This window comes from Alosa sapidissima, chromosome 3 (assembly GCF_018492685.1).
Source record: "Alosa sapidissima isolate fAloSap1 chromosome 3, fAloSap1.pri, whole genome shotgun sequence".
Lineage (NCBI taxonomy): Eukaryota > Metazoa > Chordata > Actinopteri > Clupeiformes > Clupeidae > Alosa > Alosa sapidissima.
This window is the reverse complement of record NC_055959.1, coordinates 1,320,654-1,337,846: the sequence shown is the minus strand read 5'-3', so window position 1 is coordinate 1,337,846 and position 17,193 is coordinate 1,320,654. Positions and strand designations below refer to the sequence as shown.

At 39.8% G+C, this 17,193-nt stretch overlaps 1 long non-coding RNA gene across 1 annotated transcript; it reads right to left on the bottom strand.

The window, feature by feature from the left end:
• Positions 1 to 4,548: 4,548 nt before the first annotated feature.
• Positions 4,549 to 16,524, bottom strand: LOC121705695. Its single transcript, XR_006030868.1, has 3 exons — positions 16,444 to 16,524; positions 13,142 to 13,149; positions 4,549 to 4,562 (listed from the first exon to the last, which is right to left on the bottom strand). It is a non-coding gene; the product is annotated as an uncharacterized LOC121705695 (long non-coding RNA).
• Between the last annotated feature and the right edge of the window lie 669 nt (positions 16,525 to 17,193).

Genomic DNA, 17,193 nt, shown 5'->3' with positions numbered 1-17,193 from the left:
TATCTTAAAAGACAGCAACTTTACCCGTTTCGAACACACCCACTGTCTCAAGCTTTAAGCATACAATATGGCTGTATTAAGACTGCAGATCCTGTTCAACTGCTTCCTGTGCCCACAACTGTTTCAAAATAAAAGTCCCTTTAAACTATCCAACTTTTTAACTGTTCAACTGTTATCAACTGTTCAACTGTTACTGTAACTGTTTGTCAACTATGACTCCCATCAACTGTATCCTCTGCCTTCAACTGTTTCAAAATTAAAGTCCTCACTAGCTAGTTAGATAGTTAGCATCATTAGCATAGTTAGCATTTTAGCAAAACTGCTAAAAATGATTAGCTAAGTTAGCTGAGTCACATGGTTAGCATAGTTAGCATATTAACATTGTTAGCATAGTTAGCATTTTTAGTAAAACTGCTACAAATGATTAGCTAAGTAATGTGATTAGCATAGTTAGCATGCTAAAATTGTTAGCATTGTTAGCATTTTTTCCAAAACTGCTAGAAAACATGAGCTAAGTTAACTAAGTAACTTGGTCAAAATAATTAGCTTTGTTAGCATAACTGCTAGCAAACATTAGAGCCATTCCAACTGTCAGTTATCATCAACTATCTACCTATATAGAGCCTTTAAACTATTTGTCTATCAACACGCATTAAACTATCAGTATGTCAACAACTTTTAAACTATCTACATATAACTTTTAAACTTTCAACATTCATTAAACTATCTGTCTTTTAAACTATCTGTCTATTAACAACTGTTAAACTATCTACATTCAACTTTTAAACTTTCTACGTCTAAACTATCAACTTTTTATTAAGCTATGCTATGTCTATCCTAGCTTCATTTTCATGCACTCGTAATTCCCTGGAATTACATTCTCTAGTTATTTTTCTTCTACGTATTTGTGCGTTTAACCCTTAGAACCCGATTGACGCAAAGTGCGTCAAAAAACACACCCTTTCTTCTCTGTCACATTGCTCCGCGACTGTTCATCGCAACGAGATAAAACCTTTATTGCATGACAGAGAAGAAGTGGGGCTTTCCAAAGAGACTACACACTTGTCTGTACGATCAAGTATGAAAATTAAAAAAAATCATGAAATTAAATCAAATTGCATCATATTTACAGTCTATACTTCTCTGCGTTCACCTGCGCACACATTACTCTCGTTTGAATTACTCGCGAACCCGTGATGGCATAGATATGGCAAGCATATCAGATGAAAGAGGAGAAACAGGGCTATCATTTGATACCAAAATCTGGGTTATAAAACAGACGAAGTGACAGCAAAATAATAACTTCATATAGCTGGACTTACCCCACGTTTTTGTCTGTTTTTGTGGCAAAGCATGTTTATAATCCAACGCTATGGTGTGTTTCTCTATGGCAAAACATGTTCATAATCCGGTTTTGAGATCCTAGCAAATTCCTGTATGGCATCCAATTCAAGGCTCACATTGCATCCCAATTTGTTCAACAAAGAAACACCTTTTTTGCCTTTACTTTGTTCATGGCAATGCAGTAAAAAGTTGAGAATCATCATGAGTGCATACACCATAGTCACACATGCTAACAGGCAAACTTGGGTCAAGTCAGGTCAGATCAGTTCATGTCACAGATATGGAGCGCAGAATGGTCATTTTTCATCGCTAAATAAAAAATGGCATTTATTTCCGTAAATCACACACCACATATTTCTGTAAATTGCTCAGCCCCAGAGTATCCCTCCAACATGGCAAATATATTGCCCGTTTCAGGACAGTCAGCCCTACACACACATGAAATGCATGTAGAGCTATGAGCTTGCTGTGGTGAGATACAGGTCAAAATATAAGAATGTTTATAATATGATTTTTATATTTTAATTCTTTAAAAATCAAAATAAAATCAATGCTAGTATTAATACATGAAATGATGGCAGATCTGGATAGCCTAGACTCTGCTGAAAAAAACAATATATAATATGTGTGTGTGGCCCTTACAATGACCAGAATAAATCCTTATGAATAAAGGTAGTGAAAATGCCCTTAAAACAGCTTAGGGTTCTAAGGGTTAAAGGAGAATTCCGGTGTGATATTGACCTAGTGTGTTGAAACATGATACCGAGTGTGAACGTATGTCTCATAGCCCATCTCGGCTTGTCCCCTGCACTCCAAAATCTGGCGCCAGTTAGCCGATGCTACCAACAGCTTTATCAATGGTGGTGCTTTTGCATCGGGCTAGCCATGCAAATAAATCACTGTTTTACACCATTTACGAGGCTTAATGTATCTCCACACTTCATTGGTAGACTTCCGAGGGCCCTGACATTTAAAACGAGACATTGAGAACTTTGAAAAAGCACTGGTAGTTTACTTACAAGGCGATTTATATAGACAGTATCTTCACGAAGTTTAGCGTTTGCAGCCATCTTGAATTTAGTCGAGCGACGAGTAAGAATGAACAGGTATGATAAGGGATCAGATTCCAAAAATAATTCAGTGGAAATGCATCGATTCCAGTTTCTTCCAGTAGCAGCAACTGGAATCCATGCATTTCCACGGAATTATTTTTGGAATCTGATCGCTTATCATACCTGTTCATTACAGTGCATGAAAATGCACTGTACTGTTCTTCCTAGGCAACTTCAACAACTTCTTCCGCTTGCCACTTTTTCCGTACGCAATTTCTCTTGAACAGTTTAACTTAGAAACTTCGTTCAAACTTTGTAACGTAGGTCTTCAATGCGCTTCCCTAAGCATCCCCTATGTCAACAACTGGGGCTTGTTCTGGGAGAGGCCCAGTATGCTGAAGCGTGATGGTCTCCACCCAAACCAACATGGAGCCAGGCTACTCTCCGACAACATAGCGTCCACACTGAGACATTGACATTCTGTAGAAAATATTACAGATTCACGCCCCCCAGGTATTGATTCGAATGGCATTATACATGTGGATGAGTCTGAGAATGTTTTCTGCAGGGTAACATACAATACTACTACCATAGATCAAGCTGTGTCATGCAATAGCATGACTTATGCTTATAGTTCTATTCCAACGTTGATTTCTACCCAACGTATAGTAAAAAGAAAAGACAAATTTAAAACTAGAAACCTAACAAATATTCTTTCCATACCTCAGCATATTCCTCAAAAGCCAGAGGCATTTTCAGCTAACATGGGTTTACTAAATATAGGTGCACTTACTACCAAAACCTTTGCAATCAATGATTTTATTAGTGAAAAAAAATTGGATTTTCTGTTTCTTGTTGAAACCTGGCTGACTTCAGACAGCGAAGCTGTTCTTGTTGAGACTTGTCCCCCAAATTATAATTTCTTCCACTCAATTAGACAAGGCAAACGAGGTGGTGGAATTGCCTCCATTCTCTCAAACAAATATAGTTGCACACGAGTCAACTTTGGCGAATTCGCTTCCTTTGAGTATATTGCCCTCACTCTGAAGGCTGACCCAGCTGTACTTCTATTAACCTTATACCGCCCTCCTAAACTATGGACTGGCTTTCTCGACCAGTTTTCTGAACTTATGTCGCTCATCATCACTAGCTATGATCGGATAATTGTAAATGGCGACTTCAATATTCATGTCAATAAGACAACTGATGCTAAAGCCAGTAAGTTCCTTAATGTGTTGGACAGTTTAGAGCTAAAGCAGCATGTTACAGGACCCACCCACAACCTTGGCAACACCCTCGATCTAGTCATTTCCAGAGGGATAGAAGTCACAGACTTATCAGTAAATGATATAAATATGTCTGATCATCATTGTGTATCTTTTAATATTGTACTACATACTCCAAAAATTCATCCCGAAATTGCAATCAAATCGCGACTCTTGGACATTAGAGCAGAACAGCAGTTCATAGCTCTTATAGACTCCATAAATTTAGATATTTTACATCATCCCATTGATCAAATGGTAGAGGCTCTCAATCGTGAATTAGGCGCTCTGCTTGACAGAGTGGCACCCTTAAAGACTAAAAAAAGGCCCTGTAGCAAACTGACACCTTGGATGAACGAAAATATCCATGATCTAAAAAGATCATGTAGGAAAGCTGAGAGAACATGGAGAAAAACTAAGTTACAGGTTCACCGTGCCATTCTAAAAGAAAAAATTGCAAATTATAATAGAGCTATTCGGAATGAGAGGAGGAACCACTTCTCTAAGGTAATTGCTGAAAACAGTGGAAACTCTAGGGTGTTGTTCTCTACCATTGATAGGCTATTGCATCAAACACCTTTTGATACACTCAGTCAGGCATCCTCTCTAAGATGCGAAGAATTTGCAGACTTCTTCAAAAACAAAGTCATTTCTATAAGGGAGGCTATTGGTAACACAAGTAATATGTTTGATAGTACACCCAAAAACAGCCCCCCAAAATTAAGGTCCTTTAGCACTATTACTCAATCTGAGCTTGGTAAAATTATAACTCAAACCGGCTCCTCAACATGTGTTTTAGATCCAATCCCTACTACATTCCTCAAAAAAGTATATGATGGCTTAGCTCCCTTTTTTCTCAAGGTAATAAATACCTCATTAGAAACAGGTATATTTCCAACTGCTTTTAAAACCGCTGTTGTGAAACCTTTACTTAAAAAGTCAAATCTTGACCATACCAATCTGAGCAACTACAGGCCTATATCAAATCTATCGTTTTTGAGCAAAGTACTTGAAAAAGTTGTTTGTAATCAGTTAAATACCTTCCTCAACGAAAACAGTATCCTTGAAAAATTCCAATCAGGTTTTAGATCAAATCACAGCACAGAAACGGCTCTAGTAAAAATAGTCAATGATCTCAGACTAGCTACCGACTCAAACAAAGTCTCAATCCTTATTCTTCTGGATTTGAGTGCGGCATTTGACACCATTGATCATAGCATCCTAATTCACCGCCTTGCGAAGTGGGTGGGTCTCTCTGATAATGCTCTAAACTGGTTTCAAACCTACATTACTGGCAGAGATTTTTATATCAGTCTAGGAGATCATGTATCTGAAAAACATGACTTGCCTTTTGGTGTGGCCCAGGGGAGCTGCCTTGGTCCCCTGCTATTTTCTCTATATATGCTTCCATTGGGAAACGTCATAAGTCAACATAATGTAAACTTCCACAGCTACGCAGATGATACCCAATTGTATCTTTCTGTTGAGCCAACTAACCCAGATGGCCTTTGCTCCCTCACTGCATGCCTAACCTCCATTAATCAGTGGATGAGCAAAAACTTTTTGAAACTAAATGATGACAAAACAGAGGTACTTCTGGTTGGACCAAAACTAAAGCGAGATATTATTCTTAGTAATCTGGGGAACTTGGCACACCAGGTCAAACCAAAAGTAACAAGCCTCGGTGTCATCTTAGATGCAGAGTTAAGTTTTAAGCCCCATATCAGTAAAGTTACTCAGACAGCCTATTTCCACTTGAGAAACATTGCCAAAGTGCGGCCCTTTTTAACTCAACAAGATGCAGAAAAACTAATTCACGCCTTTATCACTAGCAGGTTAGACTACTGCAATGCACTTTTCACTGGTCTTCCCAAAAAACATCTAAAGAAATTGGCACTCATACAGAACTCTGCGGCTAGACTTTTAACTAAGACTAAGAAGAGAGAACACATCACCCCTGTGTTGGCTGAACTGCACTGGCTCCCTATTTCCTATAGAATTGATTTTAAGGTTATGTTAATTACTTACAAAGCTCTGAATGGCATAGCACCTTCATATATCTCTGAGCTTTTAATATCTTATCAACCACAAAGGAAACTTAGATCATCCAATTCTAATCTTTTAATCGTACCCAAAGTGCTCCACAAACAAAGTGGAGAAGCTGCGTTTATCCATTATGCCCCCAAACTATGGAACACCCTGCCTCTGTACATCAAGCAGGCGAGTTCAGTAAATATTTTTTAAAAAGATCTGAAAACATACCTGTACAGGAAAGCTTTTAGTTAACTCATCTTATCCTGTAGACTACATTTTCAGATTATTCTACATCTGCTACTATTGGAGGGCGCAGCCAGCCAGAAGCAGATGGGCTCCCCCTATTAAGTCAGGTTCTGCTCAAGGTTTCTTCCTGGAATATGGGAGTTTTTCCTTGCCACAGTTGCCATATGGCGTGCTTGTGGGGGGTAAGAGGGTTAAGGCTGCCAGTCTTATGACGTCATTTTCTATATTTTTGATATGTTGCTGAGCATATCATAAACAGCAAAGAAAAGTGATTGATAATGACTGACTGACTACTATTGTGTTACATGCTTCAAATGTAAAGCACTTTGAGCTGCATTCTGTGTATGAAAGGTGCTATACAAATAAAGCTTTATTATTATTATTATTCAATCGGACCAAGCTGCTATGTCTTTTCAACTTTTAAACTTTTATACTTTTTAAACTATTAAAGAAAAACTTTTTAAAATCCCCATAGACTTAACATTGCCGATTGTGACATCATAATGCGGCCGTTAAGCAATTAGAATCCTATGGCAGGTGTTCAGGCCACCTGCAGCCTCAGGCTTTAAGCATACAATCTGGGTCAATTAAGACTACACATCCTATTCAACTGTTTCCTCTGCCCAAAACTGTTTCAAAATAAAAGTCCTACAATAATCCACTGTTAAACAATGCAACCCATTAAACTACTGAACTTTTTACATTCAACTTTTAAACAGTCTACTTTTAAACTATCATTAAACTATCTATCTATTAAACTAGCTGTCTATCAACAACTTTTAACTTGTCATCAACTATGTCAACAATTGTCATCAACTATGACTCCTACCCACTGTAGCTAGTTAGCATGGTTAGCATAGTTAGCATGTTAGCATTGCTAACATTGTTAGCATTTTTAGCAAAACTGCTAAAAATGATTAGCTAGGTTAGCTAAGTCACATGGTTAGCATAGTTAGCATGTTAGCATGCTAGTTAGCATAACTACTAAAAATAATTAGCTAGGTTAGCTAAGTCACATGGTTAGCATAGTTAGCATGTTAGCATAGTTAGCATAACTACTAAAAATGATAAGTTAGGTTAGCTAAGTCACATGGATAATATAGTTAGCATGTTAGCATGCTAGTTAGCATAGTTAGCATAACTATTAAAAATGATAAGCTAGGTTAACTAAGTCACATGGTTAACATTGCTAGCATAGTTAGCATGTTTAGCAAAATTGCTAGAAAACATTAGTTAAGTTAGCTAAGTGACATGGTTAGCATAGTTAGCATTGGTAACATAGTTAGCATGTTTAGCAAAACTGCTAGAAAACGTTAGCTAAGTAACATGGTTAGCATGTTAACATTGCTAGCACTGCTATAAAACATTAGCTAAGTAGCATGGTTAGCATAGTTAAAAATCTTAGCATAACTGCTAGCAAACATTAGAGCCATTCCAACTTTCAGTTATCGTCAAATATCTACCTATACACAGCCATTAAACTACTTTCAATATCAACATTCATTAAACTTCCAGTCTGTCAACAACTTTTAAACTATTTACCTTCAACTTTTAAACGGTCTACTTTTAAACTATAATTTAACTATCTATTAAACTAGCTGTCTATCAACAACTTTTAAACTATCTACTGTCTATCAACAACTTTTAAACTACCTTCATTCAGCTTTTAAACAGTCTACTTTTAAACTATCAACTTTTAATAAGCTATGCAACCACCATGTCTATCCTACCATCACCGTAGTAACCATCTCTTTAACTATACATGATATTTTACATCACAACTTTAGCATTTTCATGCACTGGTAATTCCTTGGAATTGCATTTCTAGTTTTTACTCGTCGCTCGACTTATCGTGACTAAATTCAAGATGGCTGCAAACGCTAAACTTCGTGAAGATACTGTCTGTATAAATCGTCTTGTAAGTAAACTACCAGTGTTTTTTCAAAGTTCTCAATGTCTCATTTTAAATGTCAGGGCCCTCGGAAGTCTACCAATGAAGTGTGGAGATACATTGAGCCTCGTAAATGGTGTAAAACAGTGATTTATTTGCATGGCTAGCCCGATGCCCGAAAAAGCTGTTGGTAGCATCGGCTAACTAGCGCCAGATTTTGGAGTGCAGGGGACAAGCCGAGATGAGCTATAAGACATACGTTCACACTCGGTATCATGTTTCAACCCACTTTATGTCAATATCACACCGGAATTCTCTTTTAATTCAGCTTAAACCATTTGACGTAGAAACTTCGTTCAAACTGTGTTGCGTAGGTCTTACTTAGGTGACTTTAGCTATGTATTTTTCAACTTTGTAACATTTATACTTTTTTAACTATTAATTAAAAACTACTAAAAATTTCCCCATAGAGTTAACATTGGCGATTATGACATCACAGTAGGGCACTTAGAATCCTATGCCAAGTGTTCCGGCCACCTCCAGCAACTGTCTGTCTCAGGCTTTAAGCATACAATCTGGCTCTATTAAGACTACAGATCCTGTTTAACTGCTTCCTCTGCCCACCAGAAATTTTCAAAATAAAAGTCTCCACTACAATAATTCCCTATTAAATAATTTGACCATTTAAACTATCCAACTATTTAACTTTTCAACTATTCCAACTGTCAGTTATCATCAACTATGCCTCTAGCCTACTATATTAAACCACCACCTACCTAGCAACCAATTTAGCAACCATTGAAATTAAGCATCTATGTCAGTTTCCATAGCAACCAACATGATTATACTAGCAAACCACTGTAGTAACTCCTTAAATTCTGATAGTAGCTACCATGGACACCCTAGCAACAACCTAGAAACGACTTTAAGTACCCTAGCAACAGCCTAGCAACCACATTCACAGTTAAAACCTAGCAACCAACATTAACTTAGCAACCAGCATAGCAACCACCATAACTACTCTAGCAACAGTCAGTTGTCATAAACTTTGACTCCCGTCAACTGTTTCCTCTGTCCACAACTGTTTCAAAGTAAAACTCCTCACTACAATAATTCCATTTTAAATAATTTAACCATTTTAACTATCCAACTATTTAACTGTTCAGCCTTTCAAACTGTCAGTTGTCATCAACTATGGCTCCCGCCAACTGTTTCCTCTGCCCACAACTTCAACTTCAAAATAAGTCCTCAATACAATTTGCTATAAAATAATTTAACTATTTAAACTATTTAACTGTTCGGCCATTTCAACTGTAAGCTGTCATCAATTATGGCTCCCCGCCAGCTTTTTTCTCTATCTGACCTCCATCTTTTTACTTAGATTATATTTTAGACAATATTCAACAATATTTCATTCAGCAGCCATTTTTGCATTTTCATGCACTCGTAATTCCCTGGAATCACATTTTCTAGTTTTATTTTGTGATTTGATATGTACGTGGATTTGATATGTGTGCAATTGATTGCACTTCTGTGGATGTCTGAGTACATTGTGTGTGTTTGTGTGTAAGTGGCTCTGTGTGTATGTGTGTGTGTGTGTGTGTGTGTGTGTGTGTGTGTGTGCGTGCATGTGTGTGTGTGTGTGACAGTTGAGTGAGTGGCTGTGTCTGACTGTGTGTACACGTGTGTGGCGAGAGAACAGTGGCTTTAATGAGCTACTGAATCGACTCAGCAGGGGGCATCCCAAGTCATTTTTGCCGCAGGGTGCCATATTCTCATGTCAATTGTTTCTTTTTGTCTGAGACCACTTCTTACTTTTCTTTTCCGTCTTCTATCTCCCCTCAAACAAACGAAGCTAATTAAATATTATATATAAGCAAAATAGGCCTGTATGGGTCATGCACTGTAGCCTGTGGATGTTTTTAAGCTTCCGATTCTTGAATGGCAGTGTTTACTGTTGCCAACTGTATTGGGCCAGGGAGATAATGCTGAAGTAGGCTAGCCTACACGTAAAGACTAGGGCTGCCGCTCAAACCGCCTAATTGCACACTTCAAATACTTAGTTTAAGTAGCCTATATAGTGCAGATATTGGGACAATACTAACCATCGAAAATTGGGCACAACGCAAGTAGGCCTAAGTGTTCAGTGCACACTGTGTAGCCTACTGACGGAAGTATGCAGTTTGAGGCACAGCCTATAAGGCAGGAAAGAACACCCTGCCTTCTCTTCACAACCAATACAAGGCTGTAATGATATTGAATCATATTTTCAAATTGAACACACTAGCCCCACTGAGGAATGTCCCTCTCTATTGCTCCTCTCCTTCCCCACTCCCTCGCAATCAGTCTCTCCCACTTTACGATCCAATTTTCTCTCACCCGTTAAGTTAACCGAGGGGGGAAAAAACACATCGTTGATTTGTCACATAATTGTGAAATCCCCTGGCAGAACTGTCTGCCTTCCATAGGCTGGCATGCTGTTGCGTGGCTAATTATAACACAGAACTCAAAGCCAGGACTGGAAAGGAAGTGTCTCACTCTGCGGCCCCAGTCGCACTACTCCATTTGTTCTGCTAACGATGCCACCGGCGGAAATCACAAAGATGTTCTAAGGGGGGGAATACGATGCGAGGACATTTATATCTCCATGAGTTGAATCATGTTCACTCTGAGGATGGGGTTTCAGCAGCAAGTTTCTTTCTCCAGGATGGTTAGAAAACAGGGGAGAGAGAAAATAAAACAATCAATTAGTCGGAGTAAGGGAATTAGCATTAATCGGTGAGAAAGGGCAAACAGTCTGAATGTGGTAAAAAGGTCACTGGGGAGATTAGCCATGTTCTATTTAGGTTTAGACTGCCTCTCATGTGTATGTGCTCTTGTGTTTATATGAGCTTCCAGCAGTGTTAGGAATGATTAGGCTTAGAAGAAGAGATACAGTTTTACTTCTCAGAGCAGATTGTTTTGTATTTAAAGTCTAGTTACATAGTATGCCTAATGCCTGGTGCACGTCATCCTTTTCTGCTTCTACCTTACTTGGCTCAAACAAAAAAACAAAACTCAGTTATAATTCACATATTGAATGAATGGGTGGGTGAATGAATGACTGAATGAATGGGTGGGTGAGTGAATGAATAAATTGATGGATGAATTAATGAATGCAGGGATGAATGAATGAAGACACAATTCTTGGCAGCTGAACATGCTGTCGCTATGGTGTAAAACCAAAGAAACTCAAAGAACATTAAAGAGCTGATCCAGGCACGGAAATCCAGAATGCAAATTAGGCAATGAAGGTCCAACAAAATGACAAACCCATAATAGCTTGGATATAATGGTGGAAAGCATGAAATTGCTCACTCAAAAGGAAGGACGACTTGACTTCTGGTTCATTCCCTTAACAAATAACTGGCTATGACAATGTTCTAAAGCCTTGATATGTGTGAATTGTATGGCTATTATGTCCAGTGTGTGCGTTGTGTCGCTGTGATGAGTTGCCATGTTGACAGGCACGAGGTGGCAGATGGATGGGAGAAATGAGATTGTGAATTTGCCTCGCCAGCTGTGCATCTGGGTGCTGTCTTTAAAAAAAAGTCTCCACTTAACTAGCTCAGCTTTAATGAGCCTGCAGCGGCAGCAGTCACTGCTCGAGTTTGGTCTCTTTCGTTCCACTCCTGCCAAGTCATTTTTCATCAAGCATGTGAAGAGGTGAACCACACATGAGAGAGAGAGGGGGTTGAGGGAATGAGGGGAAGAGAGAGGGAGGGAGAGGGGTCAAACAAGTGCAGACATGCAGGCCAGATAATCATTTTAAGAAGAGAGCCCTCTGCTTTTTTGACCAGTGCAAATGGTTCACTTAACTACTATAAAACTTCCCATTAGAGTGGAATTTTCGGCCAGTCTGAAATGTTCTCTGTCAAAAAAAGGTTTTAGTGCAGTCTTATGAATATTGGTGTGACGAACATTTGCTACCTAGATACAGTGGGCATCCTCAGTTAAGGCCTGGTCAGGAGAAAATTCCTGAGAATACAGTGTCTGGGCTCTTTTCTGGTCTGGTCTCAGATCTCGTGATGCCAGTCTGGGCATTGTCTGTCCACTGACTGCTTATTTTTGAATGTGTTTATTTGTGTAAAGGGAGTCATATCTGGAAAACTGTGCAAAGTGTGCCACTGGCAAAATTGAGCAGATCTGAATTCTTGCTTTCTGTCTATCTGTTTGTCCTTTTTTGTTCAGATGCTCCAGGGCTGTACCAGTAGGCCTAATGTACAATTGTGTGTTCATGAAAAATAACGTTAAAATGTATTTTCTGGTCTGAAGATAGCCTACATGGTTTTCATGGTCATGTATGAATGCATTAGGCACTTTTGAAACTCTCAAATCAAATCTGTATTTAATTATCAAAATATGACACTATAGTTCCCTGCGTGTGTTTGTGTTTGAAGGTCCAAAATAGCACATTCTCTCAAGGAAAATGTGATGCAGGTGGGGAAATAGAGGCATCTGAGGTACTGTATGCTTGTGTTTTCACAAAACTCTGGCTCCCTCTATTGGTTCTTATGGAAATGTATATTCTGCTGTTTGCTAACAGCCCTTTTCATTAGGATAACCAACCCTTTTTATTAGGATAACTTGCTTATCTCGAGAGCATATTTCTAAGGTTCCTCAGTGAAAATGGATGCACTCTTGTATTCCTGATATAAGCTTGAGCTACTATCATGGAGAGGAAAAGATGCAGAAGCAATAAAACTAAAACTAACTTAATAGTTTGGCGAGTGGAAAGCTTGTATGTCTAACCCAGTAGGCTTTTATTATTGTTCAACAGATAAACGAAAGTAATACATTTGTAATAAGATATTTCATAGCTAAAGAGTTTCCACAGGACAGCACATATTCTCAGGCATTTGTTTCCGTGTCTGTGTGCGCACGCTTTTGCATGCGCATGTGTGTGTATGTGTGTGTGTGTGTGTGTCTAACAGACTGTAAGTGAGAAGGAAGCACAAAAACACTTCCTATGAGCCATGAGCATATTGAGTGTCATGTAGCACATGAGAATATGCCAGAGTAAGACACTCAGATAGTCAAGTCAAGTCAAGTCAAGAGAACTTCACTTTTCCTGTGAGGGAACTTCATTTGTGATTAGGCACCAGCATACACACATACACACATGCATTCCACACTCTAAAAGCAAGATAAATAATGGTCTAAAGGCAGTACTAATTGGTGGAGATTGCTCATGTCTCTGCACTGATTTTATTTCCTCTTTGAAGTGTTTGCAACTCTGTGTCTAACTTATCCTTTCTGGGTAGAGGGACGCAGGGGACTTTCCGTACCCCCTACGCCCTTTATGGGTATGTGTGGGTACCCTTCATGTGCCCTTTATGGGTATGGGATGGGTACCATTCATGGGCCCTTTATGGGTTTGGGCTGGGTACCCTTCATGGGCCCTTTATGGGTATGGGCTGGGTACCCTTCATGGGCCCTTTATGTGTATGGGCTGGGTACCCTTGTGTAGCCTTCAGCAGTGGTGTAGGAATAAAGAAGTAGTGAATGAAAAGAATAAAAATTCAATCAAGAATAGGACAAAAACAAACTAGTAGACTTTCTTAGCCCGATCTATCCCCAGTCGTCAAGTTTTATTAGCATTCAAGGAAAAAAGATTCTCATTTATAAGGAGCAGGGCAGGGGGCAGCCCAGAGCCTCTGGAGAGGAAAATCACTGTTTCATGATGACTCACCTCACCTTCCATGAGGACGACCTTGAGACGAGTTTGCTGTTTTTTCGAAACTGGTTCAAGATTCAGGAGTTCTTATCAGGAGTTGGTGCAGCTGCAAGAAATGCCTGTGTCAGGACATGGTTCACGCCATTCTTCAGCTCGCCATTCCTTGGCACGCGTAGGCCCTCCAGAGGAGGCTTGTCCGGGGTGGGGGCTGACACATCATGGGTAGGGGTTGCATGGCAGGGGCTCTGTTCAATGCGGGCCACGCTGTGAGGTCATTGAAACTTGGGCATGGAGGATGTGGATTGTGGCTTTGATTGCATCCTTGCGTGTTGCTGGCATAAGCACTGGCTCCGCTGGGGACATGAGAGTCGACACATCCTCTATTTGTCTCGTGGGGTCTCCCGTCCCGGCCCGAGAGTTTTCACTTCTAGGTATCCTCACAAGGGGTCTTATTGTTTGTTCAGCAGCCTGATGGATGTTGGCACAAAGGAATTTTTTTTGCAGTTTTTGAAACAGACACCCCAATGTATTGAATAAATACAAATACTGTGAACACTTTTAGCCTTTCCAGGAATATTTTTCCTCTTCTGTTACACGTACATCATGATGTACCAAATTGTATCAAATTGTCTTGCAATGAATAGAGTATTTCAGAATCACTGTATCATAATATCATGGACAAAATTGTATTGTAGTTTAGAGTAGGCCTACACCATAGTCCTGTGTAATTATTCTTGCCTCACTAAATGCCGCAAAGTGTCCTTTTTGGTGTTTTGGAAATGGCCACCCTACCTGTGGGGAAATTTCCAGATTAGACAACACTTTAGCTGTTAAATGTCTGTGGTTGTTGTCCAATTGGGTACACTTTAAAGAAATGTAAACATTACAAGAATGAGTTATTTTGGTTTTCTCTTAGCTGTGACCTCCAAGGTCAACCTCATCCCTGAACTCCTTAGAAGCTCACCCAGTTCTCAGTGCCTACCACCACCTGTCAGTGGATCATCAGCTTCCTGATTGACAGGCAGCATGTCAGACTAGGGAGCATCTCATCCAAAACCTGGTTTATCAGCACTGAGGTGTGTCCTCTCCCTGCTGCTCTTCTCCCTCTACACTAATTATTGCACCTCAAAGACCCCGTCTGTGAAACTCCTGAAGTTTGCTGATGACACCACCGTCATTGGTTTGATCCAAGACGATGACGAGTCTGCTTACAGTCAGGTGGAACAGCTGGTCCAATGGAGCAGTCAGAACCACCTGGAGAACACCCCCCCCCCTCCCACACACACACACACACCCACACACCATCCAGGATGACACAGTGTCCACTGTGGATTCCCTTAGGTTCCTGGGATCTACCATTTCACAGGACCAAAAGTGGTCTCCCCACATTGACTCTGTCCAGAAAAAGGCTCAGAAATAGCCCCCACCCTTACACTGAATAAAGACAATCACCACTGTTCTGCTCATCGTGTATAATTTCAACCTTACAATTACAATATTGTTATTAATATATTACCATTGCACTGCACTATTCCATCCCTCTCTTCAATTGTTATTGTATATATTTTGTATATTTTATTGTATTGTATTGTTATATTGTATACTTTTAACAGTATTTTGTATATTTCTTACTGTCCTTACTGTTTTTGTTCTTTATATGTAAAGTGATTGTTGTGTACGTTGAGAGCAAAGATTAACCGTAGTCAAATTCCTTGTTTGTACACAAACCTGGCCAATAAAGCTAATTCTGAGATAGCATTCTTTGTGCTGCATTTTGGTTTCATTCTTTTCATGTTAAAAATAGGGATTTTTGTTGTTTTCGTTTTAATGTGGTTAACTTTGACTGGTTAGAAAGCAGTGCTGGTCTGAACATACTGTGAGTTAGGCTATGTGAGTTATGCGAGTGGATTAGTTTCCAGACCAACTGATTTAAGATACTGGAATCACTCTTGTGATTGAAATGCTTTAAAGTGTAAATGAAACTCTAACTATTTCATGTTCAATAAAAAATACTTTCTACAAACCCAGGGTACAAGCATGGGGTCACCGTTCACTCCCAATTATGCAAATGTGGGGTTTATGGGAGGAAAGATTTATATTTAATAACAATCCTTTTGCTGCTAATGTATTGTTTTATCTCAGATTTATTGATGACATCATCTTGGGGCTCTCTGCCAGTGAAGATCAACTCAAGTCTCTCAATGATTATATTAATGGCACTTATCTGAATCTGAGATCTGAGATACTTTAGAATACAGTCAACACACTATCCATGTTTTAGACTTACTATAATTACGGTGAATGGTGAAAGAAAATTAGACACCTCCATCTACCATAAGATAACAGACAGAAACACCATATTACATGCCACTAGCTTCCATCCTGACCATCTCATTGACAACATCCCTTATGGACAATTTATCAGGTTGAGAAGAGGACTACAACGTTAAGGCTAATGAGATGGGAGAAAGATTTAAACAGAGGGGATACAGTCAGGCTCTTATTGATATAGCTTGAGAGAGGGCTAATCAGAAGGATAGAGGAGAGCTATTACATCCTCGCCCTAGACAACATAATCAGGAAAACAGAATTGTTTTGTGTCAGAATACTCTACTGCTTCGAGACAAGTGAAAAAGATCATAAATAAACACTGGAAAGTCCTTGAATGTGACCCAAATATTAATCATATATCTTCTTACATAGATAGATAGATAGATAGATAGATAGATACGTTATTGATCCCCAGGGGATCTTCCACGTTTCTGTTTCAAAAGAGGCAGGAAGAGACATGGTGGTTAGTTCCGTGTACCAGGAACCCACACAGACAAACTGGCTTTCTCAAGTCTATGGGAATTATACATGTGGTAGATGTGCCCATGACAACACTTTTGATACTAAAACAGCCACCTAGCCTGGTGTTACCATCCTACGTACTTCTGGCCAAAATTTGATTTCAGCCTCGCACGTAGTCTGGCCCAACCCACAGTATGCGGCTCGCGTATGACCGCGCCAATCAGCGAACAGTTGAGTGATGGCACACTTGCCTGCCGAGTTGCTTGTAGTCCAGCTAAGCTTGTAGTTCAACAGCACAGCAACAATGGCGACGGAGGAAGAGACGCTAGAAGCTATCCGCAAAGTTGTCGCAACTCTCAAGGGCATCAAGCAGGAGCAAGAGGCTTGTCTTGTCAATTTTATAAATGGCAAGGACGTTGTAGCTCTCCTTCCAACTGGCTTTGGGAAAAGTTTGATTTATCAGATGGTGATACTAAACCTAAACGCACAAGTGTACTACATGCATCACTACTTTTCATGTTTTCAAATAAACGTTTGCTGCTCGTTATTCTCCCCCCTACTCTCAAATTACCTTTACAAAATCAATGCGGCATACTTAAGGAATGGAATGTTAGCTACTAGCTAGCCTACCGAGCGGGGCTCAAGGCGAGGCGGTGTGTCTTGACGCGAGCTAGCCGGTTACCGAGCGGGGCTCAAGGCAAGGCTGCTGTGATTATGCTTGACTGGGACTAGCGGTTACCGAGCTGGGCTCAAGGTAAACCGCTCCGTGTTTGTGTTTGACAGAGGCTAGCCTGTGGCTGAGCTGGGCTCCAGGCGAGGCTACTGTGCTTGTGGACAGTAACGTTAGCCAGT